The sequence below is a fragment of the Setaria viridis genome, chromosome 8 (assembly GCF_005286985.2).
Source record: "Setaria viridis chromosome 8, Setaria_viridis_v4.0, whole genome shotgun sequence".
Taxonomy (NCBI): domain Eukaryota; kingdom Viridiplantae; phylum Streptophyta; class Magnoliopsida; order Poales; family Poaceae; genus Setaria; species Setaria viridis.
This window is the reverse complement of record NC_048270.2, coordinates 30844384-30852977: the sequence shown is the minus strand read 5'-3', so window position 1 is coordinate 30852977 and position 8594 is coordinate 30844384. Positions and strand designations below refer to the sequence as shown.

The 8594-nt window shown below is 44.7% G+C and overlaps 1 pseudogene; it reads left to right on the top strand.

The window, feature by feature from the left end:
• Positions 1-6663: 6663 nt before the first annotated feature.
• Positions 6664-8204, top strand: LOC117834489 (uncharacterized; annotated as a pseudogene).
• The last annotated feature ends 390 nt before the right edge of the window (positions 8205-8594 follow it).

Here is an 8594-nt window from a genome sequence, read left to right as displayed (position 1 = left end):
AACCGGGATAAAAGGGGAGGGCCTTTTATCCCGGTTGGTGACGGGACCCGGGATAAAAGGGTGCGCTCCAAGCCCCACCTGGCGGGGCACCCTTTTGTCCCGGGTCCCGTCACCAACCGGGATAAAAGGCCTTTATCCCGGTTGCAGTTGGCAACCGGGATAAAAGGGTACGTTCGGGCGGGAGACGAAACGTACCCTTTTATCCCGGTTGCGGGCCTTTTGTCCCGGTTGCTGTTAGCACCCGGGACAAAAGGTCTTTTTTCCTATTTTTCTTCTCCCGCCTGTTTTTTGGAAATGGATTTTATTTTACCTTTTCACTGCATTTCAGGATGAAAAACAAAACCTTCACAGATTTTGTACATGCAAAAATATATTTAATTAACAAGTAAATTGACAATAAGTATGAAGTAATCATTAATTCTAAAATATATTTAATTAACAAAAAAATTGACAATAAGTATGAAGTAATCATTAATTCTATACCAACTCATGTAGCCTGTAAAATATTTATTTTACTGCATTGCTGTGATCAAGAAATTATTCAATTAAATTATTTGAATGCGCAGAAAAATCCATGTTAGTATGTGGTTAACAATGTTCATGTATATCTAAAAAATCTTGACCTAACAAATTTAATAACACATGAAATCATACATAGGATAAATTACAAATTGTATCAATTAATACACAAAGGTCATGTACATTTAACGCATTACAATACAACGTTGTAAAATTTCTTCTTCACGAAAGTTCCTTGATCATGATCGCGGCGTAAGTACGGAGCCTCTTCTTTGGATAGCAGGATGCTTGGATCAACTTCAACGGCGAATGGAGGCATGCCATCAAACTGATCATAATCATCTGATTGGTCTGTTTTATCCTCGACTCCCACGATTTTTCTTTTACCTGGAAGAACTATGTGGCACTTTGGCTCCCATGTCTCTTCTGGATTCCTCTTGGGTTTGCTGCACATGTCCTTCACATAGAACACCTGATGCACATCATTGGCAAGTACGAATGGGTCATCACTGTATCCAGTCTTGCTCAGATCTACTATTGTCATTCCGTACTGATCTTTGGTGACGGCAGTTAGCTTCACCCAATTGCAAAGAAATAGAGGGATGTACAACGGTCCGTATTCGAGTTCCCATATCTCCTGTATGAAACCATAATACGACTCCTTGCTATTATTTCTGTCCATGGCATCTATGCGGACACCACTATTCTGGTTCGTGCTTTTCTGGTCCTGGGCTCTCGTGTAAAATGTGTAACCATTTATCTCATAGCCTTGGAATTTGACGATTGTGGTAGCAGGTCCCCTGGCTAACCAGGCAAGCTGTGGGTGAATCTCAGAGTTACCCATAAGTTGTTGGCGCAACTAGGAGGGAAAAGTTTCCATGTGATGACGGGTAAGCCAAGCATCGGATTTGGTCGGGTTTTTGGAAGCTACCATCTGCCTGTGCTGCTCGATATACGGAGACACAAAGGATGACTGTTGTAGAACAGTGTAGTGTGCCTTGTCGAACAAATCAGTATCATTGCTCAAACTTGATTTCCTTCCAAGGGTGCCCATTCCTCGGAGCCTCCCCTCGTGGCGTGAAGTTGGAACCCCAATCGAGTCAATTGAATCAATAAAATCAACACAAAACTCAATCACCTCCTCTGTTCCATATCCCCTGGCGATGCTTCCTTCTGGACGGGCACGATTACGAACATAGTTTTTTAGGACTGCCATGAACCTCTCGAAAGGCCACATATTGTGCAGGTATACAGGTCCGAGAATACCAATCTCTTTTTACTAGGTGAACCAGTAAGTGCGTCATAATATTGAAGAAGGATGGTGGAAATAACAACTCAAAACTGACAAGACATTGCACCACATCGTTCTGTAGCTTTGATAGCTTGGATGGATCGATTGCCTTCTGCGAAATCGCATTGAGAAACGCGCATAGCTTTACGAGCGGCAACCGGACATTTTCTGGTAGAACACCCCTCAGTGCAACCGGAAGCAACTGGGTCATCAACATGTGGCAGTCATGAGCCTTGAGATTTGTAAACTTCTTTTGTTTCATATTTATTATTCCCTTTATATTCGAGGAGTACCCAGACGGGACCTTCATACTATTCAAGCATTGAAACATGCTATCCTTCTCCTCCTTGCTGAGAGTGTAACTGGCAGGACGTAAGTAGTGCTGTCCATTATCTCTCTTTTCCGGATGTAGGTCATCTCGTTGCCCCATGGCTTTCAGGTCCTGTCGTGCTTCCAATGTATCTTTTGAGGTTCCATAAACACCCATGAAGCCTAGCACGTTCACGCAAAGATTCTTCGTCAGGTGCATCACGTCTATTGCGTTGCGAACCTCTAGGATTTCCCAATAAGGTAGCTCCCAAAATATTGACTTTTTCTTCCACATGGGTGCATGTCCGTTATCGTCTTTCGGAACAGGTTGGCTACCAAGTCCCTTTCCGAAGACTACATATACATCCTTCATCATCTCGAACACACGCTTTCCATTACGGTGTGCAGGTTTTTTACGATGGTCTGGCGTCCCTTTGAAATGCATCCCGCTCTTTCTCAGCTGGTGGTGAGCAGGGAGAAATCAATGATGACCCATATAGACGACCTTCTTACAGTGCTTCAAGTACATGCTGTCTGTGTCGTCTAAACAGTGGGTGCATGCCCGATATCCCTTATTTGTCTGTCCTGAAAGGTTACTCAATGCAGGCCAATCGTTGATGGTTACGAACAACAGTGCTCGTAGATTAAAGATCTCTTGTCTATCCTCATCCCACACACGTACACCTTCTTCCTTCCAGAGCTGTAAAAGGTCATCAACCAACGGCCTTAAGTACACGTCAATGTCGTTGCCGGGTTGTTTTGGGCCTTGGATAAGCGCCGGCATCATAATGAACTTCCGCTTCATGCACAGCCAAGGAGGAAGGTTGAACATACAAAGGGTCACAGGCCAAGTACTATGACCACTACTCAACTCACCGAATGGATTGAATCCATCAGTGCTTAAACCAAACCTTATGTTCCTTGCTTCACTTTCAAAGTCTGGGAATGTGCTATCAATTGATCTCCACTGTGCCCCATCTGCGGGGTGTCTCAGCATCTCATCTTCCTTACGGTCTTCTTTGTGCCATCGCATCAACTTAGCATTCGCCTTGTTCCTGAACAAGCGCTTCAAGCGTGGTATTATAGGGAAATACCACATCACCTTCGCGGGAACTCTCTTCTTGGGAGACTGCCCCTCGACATCACCAGGATCATCTCGCTTGATCTTATACCGCAGGGCTTCGCAGACGGGACAAGCATCCAATTTCTCGTATTCATCACCACGATAGAGGATACAGTCATTAGGGCATGCGTGTATCTTCTGAACATCCAATCCAAGAGGGCAAATAATCTGTTTACCTTCATATGTTGTGGACGGTAATTCATTATTCTCGGGGAGAATCTTCTTGACAATGTTCAACATCCCCTGAAATGCCTTATCGGACACACCATTTTTTGCCTTCCATTGCACAAATTCTAGTGTCGTACCTAGTTTTTTATGGCCCTGCTGGCAACCTGGGTACAACAATTTTTGGTGTTCATCTATCATGCGCTGCAACTTTGCTGCTTCCTTCTCAGTTTCGCAATCTCTGTATGCATCTCGTATCACCTGACCAAGGTCATCAGTAGGGTCATTTTCTGCAAATTCATCTTCATCAGCCTCGCCCATTGTAGTACCTGCAAAAGCTTGGCCTGCAACCCAGTCCGGAATGGTGTCATCTTCCTCCTCCTCCTCCTCGCCATCTTCCATTACAACCCCTAGTTCACCGTGCTTGGTCCAAACCAAATAGTTAGGCATGAAACCGTATTTAAACAAGTGGCTGTGAATAGTCCCCCAGGAATCCTTTGAATACTCCTTCCTGTTATTGTATTGGAAGCATGGACAACATACGAACCCATTCTCTGGCTTGTTCGCTTTTGCCACTTCGAGAAAATAATGCAAGCCATCAATAAACACCTTGCTTCGCCTGTCTGCATTATACATCCATTGCCGGTCCATCTGCATCGTATTACGCATGAAAATGGATTACACTTGACAATGGATTACGCGTGAAAATCGATTAAAGATCCAAACAACATGGTACAATACAACAACATGAAGATCCAAATACACATATTTAAATTAAAGTCCCAAACAACATTATACAATACAACAAGCCATCCACTGGTTATTATCAAGGAGAGGACTTTAAGCATCCTTGGACGGTGAAGACGAAGGTTCCGCTGACCCAACCTCATCCTTAGGTTTATTTGTGCCGCCTGAAACGGTAGTACTAAGTGGACGTGAAACACCCGGGACTGAGGGTGGAGCATAACGACCACCAAAAGGAGGTTCCTGACCCGCGGCAACAGCTTCTTCATGACGTTGCTGCAAATAACGAAGCATTGCTTTTTCCAGCGCGCTCTTTTTCTTCGACTTATGCTGAGGGCCAACTATGATTGGAACCTTGCCATAATAGGAACCACGATCGCCCCCACCATCGCCACTTCCTCCAGTAGCAGAAGCCATCTATGTACAAAAATTATTATCTTAACACTGCATAAGTTGTTCAACTTGAAGACCGTGATCATCTCGCGAGGATGTCCTCAACTGGGCGGCACCGCACTTCGTCATTAAAGAGGTTAGATGCTACGGAAAAGGGGACACGGTCACGATGTCCGTATCCACTCTTTCTCGTAGAATCGAACCTCCTTCTTGACATACGTTGCTGCTCGGCGGAGAACATCCTCGGCGAGATGAACACGGTATGCAAGTTCAACAAGTAGCAGAAGTTATCTATGTACAAAAATTCTTTCATTACCACTACAGAAGTTGTTGAACTTGAAGACCGTGATCATCTCGCGAGGATGTCCTCAGCTGGGCGGCACCGCACTTCGTCATGAAAGAGGTTAGATGCTACGGAAAAGGGGACATGGTCACGATGTCCGTATCCACTCTTTCTCGTAGAATCGAACCTCCTTCTTGACATACGTTGCTGCTCGGCGGAGAACATTCTCGCCGAAATGAACACGGTATGCAAGTTCAACAAGTATATGGATTTCAAAAACCATATTGAATTTGATAAGATAAACCGTCTAGACAAGGTAGCATCATTTTTAAACCACTGAAATAATGCATACTATATATGACACATCAATCTCCCTCACATTCTAGCTCAAAATACCTCTCCATTTTTCTACTTCATCATCACATTGTAGCAAATAATCTTTCCATCTCCAAAGCATAAATCAAAGCATAACACGAGGATGAAGTAGCAAACCTTCGCAACACTTGTGTTGGCTGAGTCAAATTCCCACGAAAATGAGGGAAAAAACTTCGGGCAGCACCTCCCTTGCTTTGGCACCACCGGAGAGTAGGTGAAGCTCAGCTCTCTATCAATGTGCTGGACTGGCTCGGGCTGGAGGAAGAAGAAAGTCTCTGTCTCGGGATATAGTGGGGGATGAGTTTTTATCCCGGTTAAAAACTCCAACCGAGACAAAAGGAAACACCTTTTGTCCCGGTTGGAAGTTTATCCCGGTTGGATCCTCCAACCGGGATAAAAGGGACACCCTTTTATCCCGGTTGGAGGCACCAACCGGGACTAACCTTTTTATCCCAGTTGGTGCCTCCAACCGGGATAAAAGGGTGTCCCTTTTATCCCGGTCACCGACGCCCCCCAGCTAGCCGTTGCAACCGGGACTAAAGGGGGGCCTTTAGTCCCGGTTGCAATTACCAACCGGGAGTAATGCTCCCCTCTAATTTTCCCCACCCCCGCGCACCCCCTTTTGTCCCAGGCCAACTTTAAACCGGGACAAAAGGGGTCGGATCGAAAGCCAATTCTCTACTAGTGAGTGGTGGCGGGGTGCTGCTAGGCAATAGCCGATGACCGAGGTTGAGGTGTGATGGCCATAGAATATTAGGGAAGGACAAACCCGAGGCAGTGTGGCAGTGAGGCGAGGTGGGGGTGGGGGGGGGAGGATGTCGAGATACGGGTGCGACCAGGTTGAGTTGAGTTCAGTTTTAACTCATACACCCAATATACCTTATTGAGAAGTGTATGTGTTTCTGCCTATTTTCTGGAATTACTTTGCATATAAACTACATGTGTTGTAAATATGATATGTAAATTATGAAAGAACATATATGTAAATGGCTTCCGGAAGTTAGATAAAAGCCCCCTCTAAACCTTGTAGAAAGGAGCACCATCAAAAGCCCAAAACTGAAAATCTCAGCATGGGGATATATCAGATGGCAAGAAGGCCAGGTGAAGGAATTATAGAAAAGTTAGACAAAAATAGTTGTTATATGAAAAATGCGCTGAACAAATGTAAGTAACTAATGAAACATACATTTGTGTTAATTAAAATATATTCGTGTTAAGCTCACCTGCATCCATGTATAATAAGACTTGAGTAGACGAAGGGTAGAGCTTGATTGATTCTGGATTCATTTATTTATTTGTCAATTATAAACAGAAAAAAAATATCGGTCCCTGCTAAAATAAAAAATAAGCAATTGAGTTTCCATTAAAACATACGACTTTTTTTTTTACCGATGCCCTTGCAGCCGCCTGTGACTTCCGCCTTCATCGAGTACTCTTCGTTGGGTTCCGTTTCCCGTCTGCCTACGCCCTACGCTGCCTCCGATGAGTTACGCGTCTGCGGAATCGGATTATCGGAGCCGGAATCGGTGTGGATGTTCCGGAACCTCCGAATCTTGCACGGGGGTAAGTCTGATCTCCACATCCACAACACAGATCTTCCGTTAACCTAGTCGAATTCGGATCCTGGGGTTGCTGGGTATAAGAACGGAACCAGGAGCCTGCCCTCGTTGTGCTTGTGCCTTGTACTCCTCCGAAAGATTCCAAGCGTCTTTTGTCTCCCGTTGCAGGGAGCAACTCGATCATCCGTGGTCTTGCAAAGGCGAGAGATCCAGCTTTGATTTGCTTCGATGGACATATATATCCAGCAGAGCCGAGAGGATGAACCTTAGCTGTCTGTGCAATCTGCTCTTTCGGGCTCTTGCCAAGATATTTGCTTCCTCAACCTGTTCACTGATGAAGACATTACTCCAGCTAGATGAGTTTCTACATCCATTACCCGTGGTGGCACCTACTGCAGGCAGTGAACTGCCGTGGCTGCCACAGGATATCCTGATGGATATCTTTGCCCTCCTTGAGACCCCTGACCTTGTACGTGCAGGATCAGTCTGTGCCTTGTGGCGCGCCGCCTACACAAGCCTGTGCGCTACTGAACATTGCAAGCTGCAGCGGACGCCGTGCCTCCTGTACACTTCCGAATCCATCGGTGAGAATGCTATGGGTCTATACAGCCTCGCAGAGAAGAAGGCATACACATTGACTCTCCCGGACCCACCTATCCGAACTAGGGAGGTCATTGGTTCGTCCTATGGCTGTTCTACAAGGCCTTTCTATCTTCAGATCCATCCACCGGGGACTACTTCGTGGTGCTCATCCACAACCCACAATGTCAGCTTTCGTTTGCAAGGGCAGGAGACAATGAGTGGACGTGGTTGCCACCACACACTTGCTATGAAGACTGCCAATTTCAGGGTGGACTGCTATATGCCACCACTGATGTAGGAGAAATCCATGCGTTCGATCTTAGCGCCCCAGCAGTTACAATGAAGATAGTTCTGGAACGGGTGAAGTGGTCTGCATCAGACAGGGTTTACATTGTTCAAGCTCCATCTGGTGAACTGCTGCAAATTACGAGATCTAACGGTGTACTAGAAGAAGAGTATGATTTAGATCCGTCTACGCTGCCCAACAAGACCAACAGGATCAAAGTACATAAAGTGGACCTTACATCGGAAAAGCTTGTAGTGGAAGTAGATACCTTGGGTGAGAACGTGCTGTTTATTGGGCGTAACCAATCACTTTGCCTTTGTGCCAAAGAATATCCACAGCTGAAGCCAAATCATGCCTACTTTACTGATGATGACTTTCTTGATGTCACGTGTTACAAGAACGATAGGCGTGATATTGGAGAATTTGACCTGAAAAACAATAGGAACAAGGAAATTGTATCCCCTCAGCTTTGGTCCAACTCTCCAACCCCTGTGTGGCTAGTTCCGAATCTAAGGAGATATCACAATCAGATATCACAAGATGTTTCACAATGATATTTTTTATGCCTCTTTCCCTATGCTACAGTTGTCATTTTACTTTTGTTGAATTAAGTTATTCCAATCATTGATGAATTCAGCTTGGCCCTTCACTTTTATTGAATTGGGTTCTTCAATTCCAAACATGGAGTTCTGCTTGGTCCATCACTAGATCTTTTTCCATGAAAGTCATTGTAAGCAAAACACCACTTATATGCCAGCTAAACATATGTTTGGTGACGTACTGTAGACTTGGGGACAACCAAGAACAGTGAGGTGATAATAATATGGTATTTCTCCTATCTGGTATTTCTCTTCGTTTCATTCAGCATAAGGAATTTGATTTTTTTTCCATGTATCAATAAATTTGAAATACTAGATTATGTCTTGCACATTCAGATTTTATAATGTTCACAAATTATATGGAAA